Source organism: Arvicanthis niloticus, chromosome 10, assembly GCF_011762505.2.
Source record: "Arvicanthis niloticus isolate mArvNil1 chromosome 10, mArvNil1.pat.X, whole genome shotgun sequence".
Lineage (NCBI taxonomy): Eukaryota > Metazoa > Chordata > Mammalia > Rodentia > Muridae > Arvicanthis > Arvicanthis niloticus.
In genome coordinates this window covers 11644756-11669561 of record NC_047667.1, presented here as the reverse complement: position 1 = coordinate 11669561, position 24806 = coordinate 11644756, and the positions used below count along the sequence as shown (strand labels likewise).

Below are 24806 nucleotides of genomic sequence, written 5' to 3'. Positions count from 1 at the left end.
CCCCTAGACTTTAGTTTTCTAATGTGGGAAAGAGCCCATAGGATGAGTCTTGGTCCCTTTCCATCAGAGCCAAAATTTCTCAGGCTTTTCTCCAAGGCTTTTGTCTTTTTCATTTTTCTTGATCCTCTTCCTCCCCCCTTCCCCTCCTCTCATTCCTTCTCCTCCCCTCCTCCTCTTCCTCCTCCTCTTCCTCCTCCTCCTCTTCCTCCTCCTCCTCCTCTTCCTCCTCTTCCTTTTCCTCCTCCTCCTCCTCCTCTTCCTCCTCCTCCTCTTCCTCCTCCTCCTCCTCCTCCTCCTCCTCCTCCTCCTCCTCTTCCTCCTCTTCCTTTTCCTCCTCCTCCTCCTCCTCCTCCTCCTCCTCCTCCTCCTCCTCCTCCTCCTCCTCCTCCTCCTCCTCTTCTTCTTCTTCTTCTTCTTCTTCTTCTTCTTCTTCTTCTTCTTCTTCTTCTTCTTCTTCTTCTTCAGACAAGGTCTCACTTTGTAGCCCAGGCTGCACTGAAACTTACTGTGAAACCCAGGTGCCTGACTTAGCCTCTGAGTACTTGAATTCCAAACTGCCACAGTGCCCAGCTTTCCATCTTATTGATGAGCATTGGTCTACTTTGTATGTCCATATTAAGCTACAAATATCTCCTTGAGGTGCCTTCATATTCTGGGGATTCTTTTATCAAAAACTGAACAGCCACATCAGTAACTGCTGAACCCACAGTCTTTCTGGAGCTTTAGGCGGGAACCCAATTCCAGAAGCCAAATGAAGACAACTGGGTGGCCCAACAGAAGAGGAGGTTGTCAGGGGCCTTTCTTACAGAAGGTAAGGAACTGAATAGTGGGTTCCCAAAAGATTAAGCCTATGTCCTAACCCTGAACCTATCAATATGTTCCTGCTTAGAAGTGGGATCTTATATGAGATAAAGAATCTTGTAATATGGTCATTTCAAACTTAGTGTGGGCCTTTATTTTTATTCCGGGCCAGGTATCACTGCAAGATATAGAATAAGGGCATATGAATAGAAGACAGAATCCAGAAAAAGTGAAGCCTCTGAAGCCAGAAGAGGCAATGTGGCTCAAACAAACCAGCTTGCAGACTGTGGGAGAACAGTTCTTGCTGTCACATTCCTAGTAACATGGCATGCCCCTAGAGTGACAACCATCACAAATAGTGGGAGAACCCAGGATTCCAGGCATGGAATGGTACAGAGATAGCATGGGAGAAGGGTAACAATTCATCCATGGACCTGAGGTATGCCACTGAAAAAGAGTAGAGGTAAGGGAGAAAATATGGTACCACCTGAAACAAGGTCCAGAGACTCTGAGGACAAAGAGATAGACCAGATTAGAGGCAGCTCTAATCAGTCTCTACTATGGAAGGGACAGGTGGACAATGCCATAGGATGATGGGTGAGGGGATCTCTGTAGAAATGATTCCATTAGAACCTCAGAGGAAAGAATGAGAGAAAGAGAGACAGAGACAGAGACAGAGACAGACAGAAGCCAGGTATGATGACACGTGTTTGCAATCCCAGTGAGAGAATGGTGGGGAGGGGGGGGAGAACATCAACTTACTGTTCCTCTTTTACAGGGTCAGACACTGAGCTGCATCTCCCTGAAGTGAACCTCATGGTTGCTTGTAACTACCAACAAGGAAGAAAGCACTCCTCTGATGAGCAAGGGCCCTTGTCTAAGTAGGTCCTAATCAGACTTGAGCCCTGGTTTCATTTTTGCCATTTCTACAGCAGTGGGGAGACATGTTGGTCAAGACCTTGAAAGTTCAAGATAGTGCTGGGTGGCCCTTGAGCATTGTAGATGGTGCCAGTGAGTCAAAAGTTGGAGGATTCTGTCTGAAAGCTTCTCCTTATGGGTTGTTTCCTGGAGGAGGTGGCAGGGTCCTGTTAGATCCTGAAGAGTCCAACACATAAGATTTTAGCGTACAATTTCCACATACTGTACTAACATGTACCCACAAGTCACAGTTGCATAAAGATACCAGTGGCCTCTGCTGGGCCAGGGCAGGCCAGGCAGGATAGTTTCAGGAAAAAGCCAAGTTGAGGCACACAGGGCGACAAATAAAGGCAGGTCTCAGCAGCTGGCTATTTCTTGCATAGAGGTGCTGCCTGGCACTTGATAGTAAAGTACACATTGCATTGCAAACTTGGGTGTGCACCTCCCGCAGCTCAGGTTGCATCTCCTCTAGGGCACCTAGCATGGGTATCAATGGTATCTGAACCTATGTCACCACCCCGGTGACCCACTGTATCCCCTAGCACATCTAGGCTGTCTGCTGTTCCTCTTTTTTTCTGTGTTGCTATGTCTGGTGGCAGCAATTCTCTATGACCAGGAAGGCTCTGCCATGATAAAGATGCTGACCTCACCCAGTAGCTCAGTGCCCTGATCTGCTCCCACCTTCTGGTCCAGGTACTTGATGACTGTGTCCCAGAAGCCCATGATGCACCTCTTGGTCTGCATCTCTACCCAGTGGTATAGGTGAGTGGGTGACAGACAGAAGGTCTTGAAGAACTTACTGTGGTAATTCTTCAAGTACTTGATGCAATTGACCAGCTGCTTGCTGACCTACCAGATATCCAGGTAGAGCAGTTTCTCCATGGGTAATGCATGCATTACCACCTTGAAGTCTGTACATGGCATGCACAACCTTTCTAAAGTCTGTGGGGATTTTGATGTAATATTAATAGATATGATAAAGAATATTGACTTTCTCATTCCTAGGAGTTTCTGCCAAAGGAAAAGGAGATTGAATGGAGATCTTGAAGAAGTACAGCATCTCAAGATGATGAAGGAATTCTTCTGGTCTATACAACCATATAATGCACCATGTTCACCAAGGTTGGCAGTTGAGAAGAATGGGAAGCTAAAACCAAACTGAATATCTAATGCAGAAAAATAGTATCTGCCAATCTACCTGTGTCACTGTATGTGTACCAAGAAGGTTACTTTTCTCTGTTATAATAAAGTACTTTATAGGAAGCAACATAAGAGATGGAGGTTTATTTCAGCTCACAGTTCAAAGAAATATAGTCCATCATGGTAGGAAAGCATAGTAGCTGAAGTTGTGAAGCAGCCATTCACATTGCATCTGCAGACTTGAAGCAGAACATGAACAGGAAGCAGTGCTTGGCTATAAAACCACAAGACCTGCCTCCAGTCATCCACTTCCTTTAACAAGGCTCCAGCTCTTAAAGGTTCCACAACCTTCCCAAACATTACCACTAACCGGAGGGCCCAAGTGTTCGACACATGTACTTTAGGGTACATTTCTTATCCAAACCACAATACCACTACAGCAAGCCCTACATATAGAATACAGATGAAGAGTCACCTTGTATTGTTTGCATTATTTTGCTAACACTCCATGAGTGTGACCAAACAACAATGTTTTTATATCAAATTAAAAAAAAATTAACACTGGAGAAAAAAATTGATAATTATCTCTCTAATTTGAATTAAAATAATTATAGTCATTTGCATAAAAATAGGTGAGGGCCTCCCCCAACAGCAATTTGTCTTACTAAATGACCTGGAAACAGATTATAGTTTCTCCTAAAATCCATCAGGATAACACTAATCTAAAATTACATCAAAATACAAAACACACAGGCAAACATCATCTTTTTTATATTATCACTAAATAACTCACCTTTGAAACACCTGAATATGAATGATTCAACTATTACACTCTTTTGGTTGTAAATAATAAAACAAAACAGACAAACAGTAACAAAATGAGAAAAAAACCACAATATATATAATTCATTTTCTCCTCTGGTGTGTGGGGCAAGCAGAAGTCAGCATCAGTGTCTTCATCAGTCACTTTTTACCTTATTCTTTGAGATAGGGTCTCACTCTAAGTCTGGAGCTCAGTAGTACGTGGAGCTGGCTGAGCTGTGAGCTCCAGGGTTCATCGTGTATCAGCCTCTACAGTTATGGGATTATAGAACATTCTACTGCATCTAGTTTTGGAAGTTTAGGTTCTAAGGATCAAACCAGGCCTGCATCCTTGCACAGCCACCGTGCCTGCTTATTATATGGATGATGTGGCTTCACCGCAGACCCACATGCATGTATGACAAGTGTGTAAACAAGTGAGCCATCTTCCCAGGTCCCTCTATTTCTCTTTTTATAAACCACGTTGCTCTGCTACTCTGAGACCCACAGTTCATAGGTGTCTATCAATCTTTGTTCAGGGCACCTTCTTTGATCATAAATCAAACCTCTCAGCTACTTGGTCAAGTTTGATCATCTGTTGATGTCATTGTTAGCTCCAATTGTCAATTGGACACATCCTGGAGTTGTCAAAGGGAGAGCCTGTCTCAAAACGGATGACTTTCCTAAGGAATAACACCTCCCAAGGTTGTCACTGACCTCTGCACACACTCACACAAATGTGTATGTACACTCTCAGACACAAGCACATCTACACAAACACACATAAAAATTATACATACACATTTTTAAAATTTTACTTTATTCTTTTACTTATTCACGCTACATCCTGCACATTGCCCACTCCCACTTATCCCCTCCCACAACCCTTTCCCCATTCCCCCTCTACTTCTTCTCTGAGCATTTAGGTCCTGCCTGGGTATCCTCCCACCCTTGCATTTCAGGTTTCTGTAAGGCTAGGCTCTTCTTCTCCCACTGAGGCCAGACAAGGCAGCCCAGATAGAAGAATATATCCCACATGTAGGCAGCATCTTTTGGGATAGCCTCCACTCCAGTTGTTTGGAACCCACATAAAGACCAAACTATACAGCTGCTACATATGTGCAGGAAGGCCTTGGTCCAGCCTATGTATGTACTTTGGTTGGTGGTTCAGACTCTGAGAACCCCAAGGGTCTAGGTTAGTTGACTCTGTTGGTCTTCCTGTGGAGTTCCTATCCCCTTCAGGACTCACAATCATTCCTCCTGAAATTCTTCCATCCACTGTTTGTCTGTGGGTGTCTTTATCTGTCTGTGTCACCTGCTGGGTGTCCTCTCAGAGGACAACATGCTCTGGTCTGCAAGCATAGCAAAGTACCATTAATAGTGTCAGAGATTGGACACACACATACTTTTAAAACAGAACATAGTCCTACCACAGGACTATCTTTCACCATTAAAAATTACCTGCAGTGTCACCATTGCCACCATTTTGTTTTAAATTGGGAATGTTTATCTTGCTTTTAATGCCATATAGTTTTAAATATGTGAAAATATGGTGCTGAAAACAGGTTCTGTATTTAAATTATATTTTTGAAGCAGACCCATAGAAACAGAATTTCTGAGCCAACTCACACTAGTTTTATGTAGTTCACATATCACAAAGTGGGCAAAAGGTCATAGAATCTTTCTAAAGACATTCTTCCAGCCAACATAACAAGCTTCCTCATTTTCATTAAAGATGAGAAATGACTCAGATGGGCTCTAAAGAAGGAGGGCGGACAAGGTTGCCATTCCTAGTATGGATCAGTTCCCTCAGGGTGACTTTCAGAATGTCACTGAGACCGTTTCTGTGACTACAAAGAAACACACAGCGTGTTGATCAGAGTAACAGTCAAAATTTCAAACAGGTTCTATGTGAATTTTAACCAAAGAGCATTTTGCATGCAGGCGTCATTTTCTTCCTCCCACCAGCCCTTCTTGACAACACAACAAACAATAATCTGAAATCAAACCCGACACTACCGACAGGACCCAATTCCAGCAGATGGGGCTGGCTGTAAATATCTTCAGTTGCCAGTTACAATAAAGACAACACTCACAGAGGTCCAAAACTAAAGTAAAGGGTGCCTGGTATTTGAAAGGGAACCAAATAAGCACAAGGTATAAAAACTACTAAAGTCTCTATCCATGTGGAGCCCACAATCCCTTAGAGGTTGGCTGCAAAAGTCATAGCCATGGCTGGTGTCTAATACATCATGGACCAGTAGAATAAGGTTACAGGTGCTACGGCGCTTCCACTCAGTCTATAAGGAGCAAGAGGGAAAGATGCCAGGCTTCTGATCTGTGTTGAGCTGGTGAGGGACAACAGCTGCTTTTGTTATCTGCAAATGAGGCATCCTGGACATGTGGGATTGCTCTAGGCTTAATGATTTGTGGAATGGTTAAATGAAGTCAAATAGAATGGCACTCCAGTATAGGACAAGACTTCAAGTCTCAAGACAGGGAGACAACCCTTACCATAAATTTTAGATTCTGTTCTAGTGGGGTTATATGCATGTATCAAACTTAGCAACCTACAAAATACTTCACAATTATTTTTTGTAGAGCCCTTTGTCCTCAATGTGATTTGAATTGATTCCAGCACCATCTGGATAAAGTATTAAATTTGTTCACTTTGATCCTATGTAGCAAAGAACCTTGCTTTACAGTCTATGATGTTTAGAGCAATCTTCTTTGGGGACCCAGTTATAATTTCTCAGCACCATGGCCAGATCCAACTCTACAGCAGCATCCTGGGTATTTTGTTGTGTAGTTGGTATCACCCTGGGGTAACTTTGATGATGTTATCGAACCTTATAGACTAGAAACTAGAAAGATGGCTCAATTGGTTAAAAAAAAAATGCTTGCTGTACAAACATCAGGACATCAGTTCAGTTATCAGAACCCAAGGAAAAGAGCCAGGCATGGTAGCACTTATTTATACACCCAGCTCAGGGGAGGCTGGAACAGTTAGAAGTCTGGTACTTGCTGCCCAGCCAACCTAGCTGAACTACTGAAGCCCATGCCAATCAGAGAGTCTGTCTGTTACAAACAAAGAGGGTAGAGAGCTCCTGAAGGTCAGTTGATCTCTGACTTCTACATTCATAGGCTCACATGAGCACATGGATCCATATGCATAAATGACAAATACACACAGACACACACACAGACACACACACCAAGATGTATAGCCTCATGAAAACAAGGCATGTGAACAGCAAATAAACAACAACCCCCAGAGCTGCTTGAAGGTTTTACCATTTCCCTGGAATCTGGAAAGCCTGGTTCTGTACGTACCCAGTGTAGCCTGGTGCAAATGTATGGAAAAGCTGGATCCCCTGAGCTTAAGTAACTAAGTGAGCACTTCAGGGATATAGAGACAGCTTAGTGGATGAGACAGCATGTTATTCTTGCAGGAGATCAGAGCTTGGTTCCAGGACCCACCTCAAATGGTGAATAAATGCCTATAACTCCATATCCAGAGGAGTCAATGCCTTCTTCTGTTCTTCCAGAGCACTTTCATACACATGCAAACACACACACACACATACACACACACACACACACACGCACAAATAAAAATTATATGCATTTTTAAGGAATACCTCTTTAGATGTGTTCAGGGATTTCTAAATGCACATGAACTTTTTCTGGAAACTATCTGAACTGGATATTAATACTTTGAAATGGATAATTTTATTATAATACACACTTTCCTAGCAGCCAGGTGTCAGGAAGATAGAAACTCTCACTATCCTCTAAGTTGCCAATCCTGAGATTGTATTTATTCACTGTTTTCTGATAAACTGAAATTAGCTCCTCTGTCTTTCTTTAAAATCATTAGTGCCCATGTGACTTTAATGTTTCACTGTACATATTCATGTGTTACCTACAGGAATTTCATGTACTTAACCATTATCCATTGAGCATATTCCTTGCTCCACATATACCCCTTACCGTTCTGTTGTAGTTTCCTTCTGCTGCTGTAAAAAAAAAAAAAAAAAAAAGCACCATGACCAGTGGCAGGAAGGGTTGCTTACTTGCTGAAGACTTCCAAGTAAGAGCCCATCATGGAGAAAATCCAGGGTTCAGCTAGCTTTCTTATTCAGATCCTATTCAGCAGACTAGGGATGATACTGCCCGATGTGAACTGGACACTTGTATGTGAAAAATCAGTCAAGATAGCCCTTCACAGACATGGCCATGCATGGCAGATGGATCTGATCAGAGCAATTCTTCAGTTGGGGCTCCCTTAGATAACTGCTCTATGCAATTTCCTGTTGACAGCTGAAGCTAACCAGGATGCCTTCCTTCCCTTCCTCACTCCTTCTACCTCTATTGGGCCCCTTTCTCCCCTAGACAGTTTCATGGTTACTTTCATTTACTTTCATATATCTAAATACAGTGTACGAAACACATATGAGGGAAAATACATAGCATTTCTTAGACTGGTTTCACTTACTTAGTATGATCATGTCCAGATGTATATTCTTTAATGTGAAGGAATTCTTGACTAAATGTCACAAAAGCAAACAGATAAGAACATACCTTTGTTTGATGGTTATTCAAGTCTAATAATTTTTGCTACAAGTCATAATATGGTTTGATTTTTTTAAATTTTTGTGTGTTGAAATGTGATTAATACGAATTGTACTAGTAGTATAGTTAACTCTAGCTGTCAACTTTGCTCAAATCTAAGTCACCTGAAAAAAAAAAGAAAGAAAAGAAAAAGGAAACCACACTTGAAGCAGTGCCTCTATCAGACCAGCCTATGGGCATGTACACAGATCACTTTTTGATTGCTAAATTGATATAGGAGGGCACAGTCCACTGTGGGCAGAACAATCCCTGAGCCAGGATACATGAGCTCTACAAGAAAGGTAGCTGAGAAAGACAGGGAGAGCAAGCCAATAAGCAATGTTCCTCCAAGGTTTCTGTTTTAGTTCCTGCCTCCATGTTCCTGCCTTGAGTTCTGTCTCTCCTATCCCTTAATTGTGGACTGTAACATGGAAGGTGATATAAACCCCATCTTCCTTGAGTTGCTTTTGCACCAAAAAGCAACTTTGAGAAGAGCTGGTTTGTTTGACTAACAGTTACAGCTCCTCACTGAGGGAAGTAAAGGCAGAAACTGAAGCAGAAACAACAGAGGGTTGCTGTGTATTTCCTTTCTCTCCCGGGCTTGCTCAACGTTTTTCTTGTTCAACCCAGAACTACTTGCCCAGGGATAATGCTACCCACAGTGGTCGGCCTCTCTCATGTTAAACATTAAATTAAACTTAACCCAAAAGACAAGTCTACAGGCAATCAGTGAAGGCGGTTCCTCAGTTAACATTCCCTATTCCCAAGTGTCTCTAGTTTGTGTCAAGTGAACTAACATTAACCAGCACAATTGGCCCTGTAGGATTGACACAGAAGTACATCACTACTAATCTGTAAGTTTCCCTTTTTTTATCCCCAAGATTTCATGTTACTGTTTCAAAATATAACATAGTACAACTTTAAACGTACCACACTTTTTAACGCAAACACCTTAAAAGTTCAAACAATTTCTAAAATATGCAGTTTCTTAACTGTGTGTGCCTATAAAATCAAAGGCAAGTTGAATGGTTTCTTGCTTCAAGAGAGAACTGAGGCACAAAATAAAGCACACTTAAATAAAACCAAAGTCTACCTGGGTAGCTCAAACATATCTGTAATTTAGTCATGATTTCCTAGGCCCCAAAGGGCTGGGCAACTTCACCTCTCTGGTTCTGCCACCAATACCATACACAAGCCAGCCTCATAGTCAGGCCATGTCCAATTCACACATGCTGTTCTTTATGGTCATCCTGCATTCCTGGCATCTCAATTACCCTAGTTTCTTTACTGCAATGTTGGCTGAACTTTCACCAGTGGCCTCTCTTGACCTTTTTAGTGACTCTGACCCTTATTCAATATAAAAAAAAAAAAAAAAAAAAAAAAGAAAGAAAAAGAAAAGAAAAAAACACCTTAGCTGTATCTAGTAGATCAACCATAGGGTGACTTTAAAAGGTTATTTTCTAATTTCAATTTTTCTTTTTTCTTTTTATTCTTCATCATTTTTTCTTTTTTTGTTTTTGTTTTTGTTTTTGTTTTTGTTTTTGTTTTGAGACAGGGTTTCTCTGTATAGCTCTGGCTGTCCTGAAACTCACTCTGTAGACCAGGCTGGCCTCAAACTCAGAAATCCATCTGCCTCTGACTCCCAAGTGCTGGGATTAAAGGCATGCGCACCACTGCCTGGCTCTTTTTTTGTTTGTACTTGATTTTTTTATTTTATGATAGCAAGACATTTGAATCTAATAGTGTTATAATTTATAAAAGTTAGATTTTCCTCTTCCCTAGCAATTGCTGTTACTATTTTTATTTTTGGTCATCATTGTGGTAGGCCATTTCTATGCCACAAATGAGCTTGGGTTGTAACCATAAGGTTTTTCTTGGGCTTCCCTGAAACCATTTCTTCCCTTGAGCATGAGTACTGCTCTCTAACTCTCCATGCACATGTAGTTACTTTAGACCAGCCTAGTCTTTGACATTTCCTCAAAGGAAACAAAAGAAAAAAAAACTGAACGAGAGCCAGTGCCCCATATAAAATAAATCCATGTATGAAACTTTATCCAATGAGAGAGTGGTTTGCAAATGTGTGGGAGATGCAGCAACATTTGAACTGCCAGTCACTTGTGAAAATTGGGGCATTTAATAAGGACACAAAGCTGGTATGATAGTTGTCCCATCTCCAGTTAGAATAACCAGGACTCAGATTTTGACCTCAGATTTAAGAAGGTAATGAATGTGACGTTACTCAACATGACTATCAAATATGCCCACACATATTTGTATTGCACAAACATTTGGAAAAAGAACCAATTATTTTTAATCTATAAAATATTTCAGAAGATAGTGATAGTTTATGCCTATAATATAAAAGTGGTCTCCTGCTTCTTTGAACCTCTGGTATATGAAGTACTAACTAGTTATCAGACCCTAGATCCCTGATGCTTCAAAGTCAACATCCTATTCATCCACATTTCTGTAAATTTCAAACCAGCTTCTTTCGGGAATATATGCACAGACGATTGTTGCAGGCCAAGTGCTAACACGTGGGTAACTGCTATTGTACTAAGGGTGAAACGTACTAAAACTGAACACTGTTTATCCAAACAACTTTCTCATAAAAGTAATGAACCTTCAGAAAATAAACTTTAGGATCCAAAACATAAACAACAGAGATCTGACCAATGTAATTATCTAAAGTGAGGAGACAGGTTCCTGGTGTTTCATACTTTTCTATCTTCCAAAATGACTCTCTTTTGATACCATTTATTTGTTCATATATTTGAAACAGTATCTTACTGTGTATTTCAGGCTTTCCTGAAAGTTCCTCTGTAGTACAAGCTGGCTTTGAATCTACGGTGATATTCCTTCCTCAGTCTCCAAATGCTGGGATTATAGGCATAAACTATCACTATCTTCTGAAATATTTTATAGATTAAAAATAATTGGTTCTTTTTCCAAATGTTTGTGCAATACAAATATGTGTAGGCATATTTGATAGTCATGTTAAGTAACGTCACATTCATTACCTTCTTAAATCTGAGGTCAAAATGAGTTAGTCCTGGTCATTCTAACTGGAAGTGGGACAACTATCATACCAGCCCTGTGTCCTTATTAAATGCCCCAATTTTCACAAGTGACTGGCAGTTCAAATGCATCTCAGCTGACTAGTAAAGCACAAAATGTTATCCTTAATTGGTATTAAATTGTAAAATGACCATATGAATGTTCTACAATGTTCCCCAGATGTATTGCTGTCCAGCGGGTCTAGGGAGGTTAAAACTTTGACTTTCCAACAAGCTTCAGGCATACCCATGATTCATTCACAACACTGAGTATCAAGGCTAGAGAGTACATGTAATATAAGGCAGGCTTTAGGGGGAATTTTTGGGTTTGTGTCTGTATTAGTTTGTGTCATTTGTTTTAAATGTAGTTATATCAGTGTGTGTGTTACATATATGTGTTCATAAATATATAAATACAACCTGCTGGTTCCAGTTAGTGCTGCTTCTATGTCCATGATTTCAGAGCTAGCTACTTGTTTTTGCTTTTTAGAAAAGATTTTATTGTATTATTGTCAACTTTATGGGAAATCTGTGTGTGAATTTGTACATGTGAATGCTACGGACCATGAATGTCAGAGGCATCAGATCTCCTGGATCTGGAGTTAGAGGCTGTTCTGAGCCACCCGATGCGATAGCTACCTGCTGAACTCAAATATTCTATAAGAGTAGTGTGTACTCTTAACAGCTGAGCTATCTCTCCAGTCCAGGGTTTGAGTACTTTTAACCACGTCACACTTCCTATTTTCCCCCTATGCTACCATTGTATTAATGGAATGAAATAAGCTCAGTCTAGTTTCTGAGTACCAGGCTAGCTTCACACTAGTGCCTTCCTCACCAACATGGACTCTGCCCTCTGGCTCTGTCCATTTTTATTAATAATAAAATATATCTCCCTTCAGTTGGTTTTTGTAAGAGCATTCTATTGTAGCAACAGAAGACTAACACAGTTGAGTTTGTAAAAAGAGTTTACTGTACAAAAAAGGATTCAAGGTATATTAATATAATTTTTCATTTAATTACCCTGAGAAAAGGCTCCAGTTATTTTATTTTGTGTGAAATTAAGATTATAATCATTTATGCAATTTATCTGCACTTACTTGACTCTTAAACAATATAGCCAAATTTGTAAATAAACCAACTCTAACTTATTGTTTTTAAAATTTGACTATATTTTTCCTTCTGAAACTCAGTTATCTTTCACAATGTTTCTTTTTTTCTAACTTATTTAAAACATATTTTATAACTATAATTGCACAGATTCTTTTTTGGTTTATAATTTTTATTTATAAGTGTGTCTCTCTGTGTGTATATGTGTGTGTCGGTGTGTCTCTGTGTGTGTGTCTGTGTGTGTCTGTGTGTCTGTGTGTCTGTGTGTCACATGTATGCTGGTAGCCAGCCAGGAGGCAAGAAAAAGGTGTCAAATTCTCTGGAGCTGAGGCTGTCACTCATTCAGCATAGGTGCTGGGAACTGAACTCAAGTTCTCTGGAAGATTACCAAGCACTCTTCACTACTGAGCTATCTCTTTGGTCCCTCATGTATGCTTCACACCATTAAAAATACTTAATTTTCCCTATAATTTAAGCTTTTTTAAAACAATATTTTCAGTAAGCTTTGAGAAATTCATACATTTTGATTATATTCACCACCACGCCCATCTCCCAGATCCACCTTTTTTATTCTTACCTCCCAATTCATCCAATTTTCCAAGTTTCTTTAAAAAAAAACTTTTTAAACCATCAAATCCAACTTGTATTGCACAACTACTTGAAGTAGAAACTTCTAGTTTCTTTGGCAAGTTATGTCAAATGATGATTTTATGGGGCACACAGGTGAAAGGATGCCTTGCTAAACCAAATGCATGAAAGAATATTTTCCTGAAGCATACACAGGTGAAAGGATGTTTTGCTGAAGCAGACACAGTAAAGAATGTTTTCTTGAAGCAGACAAAGGTGAAAAGATGTTTTCATACAGCAAAACGATTGCTGAACAGGTCCACTTCCCCCATATCCTAATAACTTTTTTCTTTTACATCCTTTGCTGGGTGGTGGGTTAGAGGAGAGGTTGAACCCTTATCAAAAGTAAGTTGCAAAAAAATTATGCCTACAACTATTCTTGGTAAAGAGGTCTCCCCTGGAATGTGACTGGCCTATAGATAATTATACTATTAAAGGAAGCCAACTCTTCCTCTCCCAGCAGCTATCAAACTCCAAATTGCTCCTCTACTATAAATAGAAATTTGTCCCACACCACTCTCATAAATGTTGAGATTCTGTCTGGTTTGAGCATGTAAATGTCTTATGCATGCTTTCACAATCGATATGAGTTTGTATGTGCAACTGCCCTTTGTGTCTAGAAAACGTTTCCTTGAGTTTATCCACCATCTCTCATTTCTACAATCTTTTCACTCCCACTTTCGTAAAGATATTTAAGCGGAGGAAATCTATGTGAAATACACATATCATTTAGAGCTGAACACTCCATGGTCTCTTGTTCTCTGCACATGCAGAAATTATATATTCTCTGTTAATTGCCACATATTGCTAGCTTCTCTGGTAAGGGCTGAGAGATGCCCTGACCTATAGGTATAGCAATAAGTTATTAAGAGTCATTTTATTAGTATATTCACTTGCCAGAATAATAGTACTATGTTTTCTCCTAGGCCCTATGACCTATCTAGCCACAAATTATTGGCCCCAACAGTGCAAGGTATGGGATCTAGCTCATGTAGCAGGCCTTAGAAATTAGTTGGTTGTTGGGAATCAGGCTAATTCAAGTCTTTCTCAGAATCCCTAATGAAAGGGCAAAAAGAACATTAGTTCTGTGTCCTTGCCCAAGGGCAGACTTGGCAAGGTCTACTCTAGGGCTAAGGCTAGGTCCTCAAAGGATGCATGGCTGTAGTTTCTGGGAACGCAACTCTTCCCACTGTTCTGTGGTTATCAATCCTAAGGCAGCTGAGTCTGAGGTATCCTGTTTTAATTTTGCCTAATTGGATTTCCACTGACTCTGTCCCGTTCTCCCCATATAAATGGTATAAAAGATGCTTTATCTCTTAGTAAACTTACAAGGCATAGCTTGTGTAAGACCTTATGACCTGGGTTTCCTGTTTTCTGTATTTTTTCCTGTTTTTTCTTTCTGAAACTTGTCACAAAAGTATAACCTGTTGATCCCAGTCGGTTGGTTACTCCCCTAACATTTGTGCCATGATTGCACCAGTGGGCATGTCTCGTCAGATCAACCATTACTGTACCTCCCAGGGTTCATAGATGAATGAAATTGATGATGAGTTTTCCTTCCCAGAGTGCACATAGCATGTTCTAACATTACAAAATGTTAGTCCGTATGGATGAAGATTCCAGGTGGGTATGGGCTTGATTTCTCCATGTTCTGTGATTCAAGAATATGGTGTCTTTAGCAATATGGCCCTACTCTAAGTCTCTGAAGGGTAACCAAAAGTCTTGGCAATAGCTTGCAATGCTTTGGAATATAAGAAAACCTATTAGACAACAATTCAAAAAAAAAGGGAGGTAACTGATTCCCAACACTGTAGTGTTTCTTTTTACTAGCATGCAGTATTGGGAGTGAAAAGGGAAATGAGGAAAGAGTTAACTATCACTACAGGCCCCTTGAAAAAGCCATATGGAAGCCATAGTGGAAACCATCTAAAGTCATAGTGGAAACTATCTAAAATATATGCATGTACTTTAATCTTCTTTGTGATAAGATAACTCTAGTATAAAGAATTGAATCGAAGATAAAACACAATTAAGGAAACATGTACATATTCAAATCCCACAACCCAGAAGTCATCCTAGAAAGCTAGGTACTTTATTTTTCTGACATGTCCTTGTATGCTAATGCTAACCTTTAGAAAAAAAAAAAAGAAAATATGATTTAGTGTGTTTGTTTTCATAATTGCTTTTTCTCCTTTAACCATATATTTTAATCAACTAGCCATACTAATAAGCATATTTCCAGAATGTTATTGTTAGTGAATATAAGACATTGGTTTGAATGGGGAGCACCTAACTCATTTGACCTGTCTCTTATTCTTGGGTATTTTCTTTTACATCATTTTCTGCAGTCTAATTATTATTTTGGAATTTAAATTGTATGACAGTCAATAACATGTATAGTTTTGTTTGATTTTATTTTAGTTTTAACTGCTAACATTTCCAAACATTCTTACCGGGGTTGGGGAAGTGGCTAAGTGGTTAGCATGCTTGTCATAAAATCATGAGGACTTTATTTCAATCCCTAATACCTACCTACATAAAGAGCAGGATATATCAGATGTCTATGATATGAGTTTTAAGAGGCCAGAAACACTGGGATCTCTGGGGTTTGTTTTTCAGCTATTCTAGCCAAATCAGTGAGCTCCTGGTTCACTGAGAGAGCTTGTCTCAAAAAGAAAGGAAGAAAGGGGGAAAGAAAGAAAGAAAGAAAGAAAGAAAGAAAGAAAGAAAGAAAGAAAAGAGAGAGAAAGGAAGGAAGGAAGGAAGGAAGGAAGGAAGGAAGGAAGGAAGGAAGGAAGGGAAAGAAAGAAAGAAAGAAAGAAAGAAAGAAAGAAAGAAAGAAAGAAAGAATAAGATTGTAGAGCAGCCCCATGAGTAAAGTACTTCTTACACAAGCTTGAGAACATAAGTTCAGATCCTCAGTGCTCATGTAAAAGCCAAATATGGTAGTACACAGCTGTCCCACCAGTGCTGGGAGGCAGGGACAAGTGCATCCTAAGAACTCACTACCCAGCTTGTCTAGCTGAAATGGAAAACTCCATATTCAAGATGTTAAGTGAGAGATTCTATATCAACAAGATAGAGTGGAGAGAAATAGAGGAAGATAGTCGTGGTAGAACTACAGCCTTCACATGCATGTGCTAAGGCAAGTATACCTACATTTGCATGTGGGAAGCAGCTCCGCTTTCACCATTACAAGGTGGCACTTGGCATAGGCATTGCTTGAGAGAAAAGACAACTCCATATATGGAGTTGTATGCGCTGAGAGGTGTGATTACCCGATCACCCCACCTCGCATCATTGAGAGTGGCCAATTAGCAGTGACTTCGTGGCAGCTGCTGATAGGATGAAGGCAATGCTTATAAGGGGCTGCAGGAGCTGGGGAGGAGAGAGAAGAGAGAGAGAAGAAGCTCTCTGTACAGCTGAATAAACCACTTGAAGAAGAACACGGTTGCCATTGCCTTATTCCGCTGGTCGGACGTGGGTAACGACATATGCACACACATGCAAACACACAGGCATGCATACACACAGGTATACACACACACACACACACACACACACACACACATACTCCAAAAAATAAAGGTGGATAGTGATTGAGGAAGACATCCAACAATGACCTCTGGCCTCCAAATGTACATATACACATGAGCAGGAATACATAGACATGCATGTATATAACACACACATGCATACACACATACACACACATGCATACACATGTTCTTCCTATAAATTACTTGACTGAAGCAGTAAAAGGAAAATAAAATACACACACCCCCTTTTGTTTTTAAGTAATTTATGCTTCTCCTTATTTAATAAGGATCTTTTGCAATACCAAAATGTATTACCTTAATGATGTCAAAATTATCAGTTTTTATTTTATGGGTTATAATTTTGGTGGTTTTTATCTCAAAATTCTTTCCCTAACATAAGTTTTTGTCTTATGCTTTATTCAAGAGGTTTTATAGTTTTATACTTTCATTTATACTCGTTATCCATTCTGAATTAATTTTGCACAAGTCTGAATTATAGCCTAAGGGTTTTTTCCTCTATAGCTGGTTCCCTGGTTGTTCGAATAAAATTTCTTTTTAAAAAAATCTTTTCTCCCCTGAATTTTCTTTAAACCTTTGTCAAAAAAATCAATGTGACCCTATTTCTAGGTGACTATTTCTGTACTTTCTATTCAGTTGCATTTATCTGTCTACCATTCTTCCTACCCTGCTTCCCTGTCTTGAATCCTGTAGTTACATTACAGTTGAAAGTCCTCCTAAGTCTTATAGTCAATGATATGCATCCTCTAACTTTATTTCTTCTCAGTATCACTTTAGTTAACATTGGCTCTTTTTCTTTTATATGAATTTTAAAAATAACTTATTAATACTGCAAAGGATTATTATGAGATTTAATTGAAATTGCATTGATTTCAATTTCTATAGATTAATTTGTGATACTTTACATATTTAACATATTGTGTTTTTCACTACACACAGAGAAAGAGAGAGACAGACATAATATCTTTCTCCTTCTTTATATCTTCATTGAGAATCTGCCTGTCTTTTATACTTTTCACAACAGAAATGTCTCAGTTAGTATTAGACTTGTATGTAAGAATTTCATTATATTTAGTGCTCCTTTTTTATACTTTTGATTAGCAAGTATTCATTGCATGTATAAAGAATTTCCACTGATTTTTAAAAATGCACTATTTAGCTACAGCCTTACTACAGATATTTGTGGAGAAAGCCAAGGAGCTGAATCTTGGAGCAGGTCCCTATTCAATCAAGAGAGAATAACAAGCCTGAGAGAAATAGAAATGAGACACTAAGAAAATTATAATAATAATAGTAATAATAATTAAAGGAAAAAGAAAGAGATAATGAAAGAAGGAAGGAAGGAAAAAAGGAAGGAAGGAGGAAGAAAGAGAGAGAGAGGAAGGAATGAAGGAAGGAACGAAGGAAGGAAAAAAGAAGGAAAAATATGTCCTACTCTGGGAGCTTGTTTTTAGAGTCAGAAAGCTCAGAATCTTCTGTGTAAAATACCAACTTGGAAACTTCATTTTTTTTCTTCATAACTTTAAACTTTGCTTTACATTTGTTTCCTCCAAAATTCTTAGATATATTTTACTTACTGGAATTTTAGGGACAAAAATCCAAATTCAAGCATTCCGACAGGGGCTAGCATGGTAACTGGCTCAGAGCTAAAGGACCATAGTTTGGTTTCTAGCACACACAGCTAGTGCCTCACACACTTGTAACTCAAACTCCAGGGGCTTCAAAGCCCTCTTCAGAAACACACACACACACACACACACACACACACACACACACACACACACACATTCTTTAAAAAAGAAAGAAAGAAAGAATTTCAAATGGCTAGGCTGAGAAATCAATCCCAGTATGTCAATCAGAGACAGAGTGGTGGTGAAGGACAGAAAAGGCCTTACAATAAAGGTGACCACATTAAAAAGAAAGAAAAGGTCTCAGTGACCCCATCTCTGTCTTTCAAGGACTAACAGGGAATTTTGAGATTGAAGGGCTCTTTAACAAGCCTCAACATGGGAGACAGTGCCAGCAGATCTTGCCTTCCCTCATTCTCTCTCTCTTGTTAAAACCTAGATTACATTTCTTAAGCTACCCCCCAAGTTCTATTCTCTTTTTTGACCACATGTGTTTGCAATCTCAGAGTTGGGAAGACACAGCCAGCCAGGTTTGTGGGCCTTACTGGCTAGCCAGATTAGCCTATTTATCAAGGCCCCAGACCAGTAAGAAACCTTACCTCCAAAAGTAGGTGGATGAACTAAAACTGAAGACTTAAAACTGAAATTGACCCCAAGCTTCCAAACACACATAAACATGTATATACACTCCCACCATACACAAGTACACACCACACACACACACACACACACACACACACACACACACACACCTAAAATAAAGTGGTTTGGAAGAAGAATGTAATTTTAAGTGCACTATTAATCCAAAGAGAAACATGAATGGGGTTAAAGCCAATGCTGGGTGCTTCAGTGTGAAGTCAGAGAAAGTTTTACAGATGGATGCGTAGAGGAACAGCACAGAGCAACAGCATGCCCTTTGCTGACATCCTTCTACTCCAAGTTGTTTCCTCTAACCATTGAAGTGTTATAGCTGAGTTCTTTCCTTAATAGCTATTCATTGTGACATGCAAGGTTCTACAGAGGACACTTGAGAGGCAGAGAAAGGTCTCTGTCCTAGATAGGGTTAACTATTAATTTGACATAGCTTAGTGTCCCCTGAAAGAAAAGTCTCATTTGAGGGATTGTCCAAATCCAATTATGAAGACTTGGGGAGGACTACCTTGACTACTAGTTGATACAGGACAACACAATCTGCACTCTCTGGGAAGGCTGGCCTGTATTATGTTAAGAAGGATAGCTAAGCGTGAGCCAGAAAGAGCGAGCAACTCACATTTCTCCATAGTTTCTGCTCCAAGCTCATGCTTGAATTCCTGACTTCTCTAAATCGTAGACTATGAACTGGAAAAGAGAGCCAAGCAAATCCTTCCCACCTCAGTGTTGCTTTTAGATCAGAGTATTTTATCACAGTTGCAGTTATCTAATTAGACCACTTCAAATTCTAAATATTTAAGGAATTCGACAGAGTAGGCTGGAGAAAAGCCATAACTTGGAAACAGAGACCTTACTATCATTTCTGCTTCCTCTCTAGAATGCTGACCTGGGTCCCTCACCTCCCCTTTCTGGAAAAAAAAAAATATATATATATATATATATGTGTGTGTGTGTGTGTGTGTAATATATATATATATATATATATATATATATATATATATATATATATATTCCCTTTCTTTTCTGTAGTCTGTACATTGCCTTAAAGTGAGTGCATTTGTTATTCACATCATTGAATTCTTGCCTGTGGTCAGCTCTGTAACAGTTCTGATTTCTCTCTCAACGAACCATCTCCAAGGCACTTCTAATTACGGAGTCCTCTTAATTAGAACTTCCTTAATCACTGTGGTAAGTGATTACATCCACTTAACTCACTCTTCTGAGTCCTCCCTTTCCATTCTTACACAAATCTCTTCGGCTTTTTCTCTTCCTTTTCTTTTAAGTATTATCTTGGTTCATACTTTGGTGCCTGCTTTAGGTCCAGCATGTGGACCTGGACCACCTGGCCCTCCTTCCAGACACAGGTGAGATACTAATATTTCTGCTCATTTTTTTTTTCTGGTTCATTTTTTACAAGCTCTCAGTGCATAAACTTTCAGATTCCTGAAAACCCCATATTAAGAAACTTTAGGGGCTGGGCAGATGGCTCAGTGGGTAAAGCACTTTCCTTGCAAGTAGGGAGACCCAATTATGCATCCCTAGAGTCCACATAAAGCCAGGCACAGTAGCACATGCCTGTAATCCAGTACTCTGGGAGCTGGAGGCAATGAAGGGAATCTCTTGAAGCTTGTGTACCAGGTAGTCTGGAGAATGTAGTGACAAAGACAAGACTGGCTGAAACAAAGTACAGTGCTGTCACTGACACAAAAGGGTGCCCTCTGACCTTCACTATGTGTACTATACACACATATACATGGGGGGAGAGGAAGGGATGGGACAGCGGGAGAGGAAGAGAAGGGAAGAGAGGGAGGGAGGCAGAGAGATCACTGCTGAGGTACCCAAGTGCCACCAACAAGTTGCTCAGTGGAGGCAGAACATAGTCCAGTAATAGGGGTCCTCAGTCCTTGTTTTCTCAGGTGAGAAACACCAGGGTTTGGGACAAATGCTGTCAGAGTACCACTGAGTGTTGGGAATGGGAAGTCTCCCCTGTCCATGCTTCTTCTCAGGGTGTTTATGGGCTAGGCAGGTAGAGGAAGGCAGAGCCCATGGATGGAGGTTGGTGTGGGGGAACCTGCTTTGATTTCAAGTGTCTAGAATGTTTAGAGGCTGGAAAAGGGGCCTTCTTAGGAGATTTAGGCAAGTCTCTTTGCAACAAAAGCAATCCTTGATGAAGAGACATTCCTTCCTTGTCCAAACTGCTTCATTTGATGGTGAATGTGAATATATACATCTTACTTAAGGTGACCCAAGGAGGTCAGAAGGGGATGTCAGAGCTCCAGTAACTGAAGTGTGAGTCACCTGACACTGATGCTGGATACCAAACACTGGACATCTGTAAGGACAGCAAATGCTCTTAACTGCTGAGCTACTCACCATCCTCAATAGAAGATATTCTAGCCTCACAGATCAGAAATGCAAATATTGGTCAAGGCATGAATACTTTAGATGTTTTCTGAAACTTCCCCCCTGCTACCAGCTGCCATCTCTCTGTATGCTATGCATTTTTCTCTGTAAGCATACATCTGAGACACTCCAATCTCTTAGGAAGACACCACTTTGCTTAGATTAGCACCTACTCTAAATGCCTTCTTTTAAAATACTTTATGCTTTCAAAAAGCATTGTCTCCAAAATGCTGACATTCCAAGGGATAAAGCACTGGGTGTTCTTGATGTCTCTCTCTCTCTCTCTCTCTCTCTCTCTCTCTCTCTCTCTCTCTCTCTCTCTCTCTCTCCTCTCTCTCCCTCCTCTCTCTCCTCTCTCCTCTCTCTCCTTTCTGTCCCATTTCTTCCCATTTCTTCTCCATCTCCTTCACATGCTTTTATTTTCTCTCCTTTCTCTTCCCCATTGTCTCTCTTGTCTGTTTCTCTCTCCCACTTTCTCTCACTTCATCCTTTTCTGTCTCCCCCTCTCTCTGCTTTTCTCTCCCTTTTTATTTCTTTCCTCCTCCTTTTTCCTCTCTCTCTTCACTTCATTTCCTTCTAACTCCCTCCTTCCTCTCACTATCCATTTCCTTCTGATATAAATACTCATTCTCAAACTAAGCACTAGCAATGTCGCTGAGAATCTCTGCACACTGCTGAAATCTGACCCTGCGTTTCTTCTGTTACTGCCATAGCTTCCTTGGAGCAGAGGCTCCCCCAGATATTTAGCCAATAGTGTACTTAGTGCCCCATCAGTTCATAGACTCCAAAGCACTCTAGACTTCCATGAACATGGCCACATGTATGTCAAGTGATTGATTGCTGAACGTCCCTCATGTTTCATGTCTAATGGGTGTTGAAGATGGTGATATCTAAGACATGTAACCTGATTTCATGAGGGCTTCTTCCTAAGACTGGCTAAGTTAGCTGTGTGACCTTGGGTAACTCATAAACTTCTCTGTACCTCAGTCTTATTTTCCTTCCTCTCTACCACAGATGTGACAACTTGACACTTTCAGTAAATGAACTAGGGAAACATTTGACACATCCGTATTCACTCGTATATTTTCATTTTTAAAAATATAAGAAAATTCAAATGATTCTGAGTTGAAAAAAAAATTGTTAACTACTTAAAAATAAGCATACTCCAATTGGAAAGTTTGCCTACTCCTCTGCACCAGAAACCCGTAGTGTTTTTTATGTTTGTCTAGCAACATTTAACGGGCAACAAATCAAATATAAAATTCATTACTGAAGGAAGAGTCTGAGTGTTATATGCTTGCTACTGCCAAAGAAAGTGTTAATTCCCATGTCACCATGCTTGAACGTTAAAATTGCCCTGCAAGTGACAAAGTACCATGGTTTATTGACTTCTTTGCCCCTTGGTGTCTGTCTACCATGTCAAGTTCTAATGCCAGAGTCACAAAGATCATCAATGCTTCTCTATGATCAGCTTAAAGCCAGTGCTTTAGATTGTACAGTTCATAAAGGACTCATCAAAATGTATAACATTCAGGCTTACCCACCAACACTGGTATCAAACAATCCAGTATTTGTGAGTATGAAGAACATCACTCTGCTGAACAGATCTTGAATTTCCAAGAGGATCATAAAACCTTCCGTGGTCTCTCTTCCACCAACCACTTTCAATGAACTAGTTAAATAAAGAAAGCATGATAAAGCCTGGATCGTTGATTCCTGGTCTCCATGGTGTCATCCCTGTCAGGTCTTAATGCCAGAATTGAAAAGAATGGCCAGGACATTAACTGGACTGCTCAATGTGGGCAAGGTGGACTGCCAACAGTATCATTCTTTTTATACCTTAGGGAAAAAACCAGTATATTCTGAGATAACCTTTTATTGCCCAAAGTCAAGTAAAGCTTATCCACTTCATAGTTACAGTGGCTAGAACAGGGGTGTTTATTCCCTGAAAATGTGGGGTTTGGTGTTTATACCACAAGCATCCATAGATTTAACATCACAGACTTTCAATGAAAATGTTTTACAAATGTTTTACTCACTAGGTGGTAAATTTCTATTGTTCTTGGTGTGAATCTTGACAGAATTTTGTTTCAGAGTTTGAACTCTTGGATGTAATTAAAGGAAAAGTGAAACCCTGGGAAAGTACACTGCCAGACTTATGCCCAAAGATGCTGGAAGACTTGCACCAAAGCATACCCAACTGTTGAATTTTATTACTGTGGAAAAACAGCATTTGGAGAAATCAAGTACATTCCAGAGATGCAAAAACTATTGTGGCCTTAATTCATGGAAAGAAATTCTTCTAATCCAGTAAAGAAAAATAAGAATAAGTTTTGACAATAGTGAAAATAACCTAGAAAGACAAAAATGTGGAAAATTGCATCAAAGGATCCCTTTTCCAAGCATTGAGGTTGCTTCTGGAGGAATCCAATGCCCATGATTTTGGCCTTGCATAGAATTGTGCAGCATAGAAGCAGCACCCATTGGGTAAGGCAAAATCTACAAACATTTTCTTTGAAGACCCAGACCAGCACAGCTGAGATTTTACAGGCCACATATGGTGCTTTGTTGAACCCATGCTGTTAATTCTTTTAAAAATGCAAACATCACTTCTTTTCATTAATTTATTTATGTATCCACTTTAAACCCCAACCATACCATACCCTCATTCCTCTCTTCCCAGGACCACGCTCTCAAATCCCTCTCCCCATTATCCCCTCTCCACCTCCGAGAAGGAGAAGCCCCCATGGGTAACAACTTATCCTGGCACATCAAGTCACAGAAGGACTAAGTGTGTCCTCTTTTGCTATGGCCCAACAGGGCAGCCCAGCTATGGGAAAGAAATCCAATGGCAGGCAGCAGAGTCAGAGACAGCCCCCAGTCCAGTTGTTGAAAGGCCCAAGGTGCACATTTGCTACAAATATGTAGGGGACATAGGTCCAGCCCCTGCATGCTCTTTGGCTGGTGGTTCAATCTCTGTGATCCTCATGGACCCAGGTTAGTTGACTCTGTAGCTCTTCTTGTAGTGTCTTTGACCTCTCCAGCCCCCCTCAGTCCTATCCCTCATTCTTCCACAAGATTCCCCTACCTCTGCCTAATATTTGGCTGTCGGTCTCTGTATATGTTTCCTTCATCTACTGAATGAAGCTTCTCAGAAGAGAGTCATGCTAGGCTTCTGTCTTCAAGTATAACAGTATCATTAATGATGTCAGGAGATGGCTCTCTCCAATGGGATGGTTCTCAAGTTAGGCAAGTCATTGTTTGACTGTTCCCTCTGCCTCTGCTCCATCTTTATCCTTGTGCATCGTATAGGCAGGACAAATTTGGAGTCAAAGGTTTTGTGGATGGGTTGTTGTCCCCACTCTTCCCCTGAAGTTCTTCCTGGATACCAAAGGTGGCCACTTCAGTCTCCATATTCATAACAGAGAATGGCCAAAAACATTCTTAGCTCAAGGCCACACAGAAATATTCCACAAGCCAAATCAGAGTTGCACAGGAGCTAG

At 40.1% G+C, this 24806-nt stretch overlaps 1 pseudogene; it reads left to right on the top strand.

Moving 5' to 3' along the window:
* The first annotated feature begins 22453 nt into the window (after positions 1-22453).
* On the top strand, positions 22454-23640 carry LOC117716440 (dnaJ homolog subfamily C member 10 pseudogene; annotated as a pseudogene).
* Positions 23641-24806: the final 1166 nt, after the last annotated feature.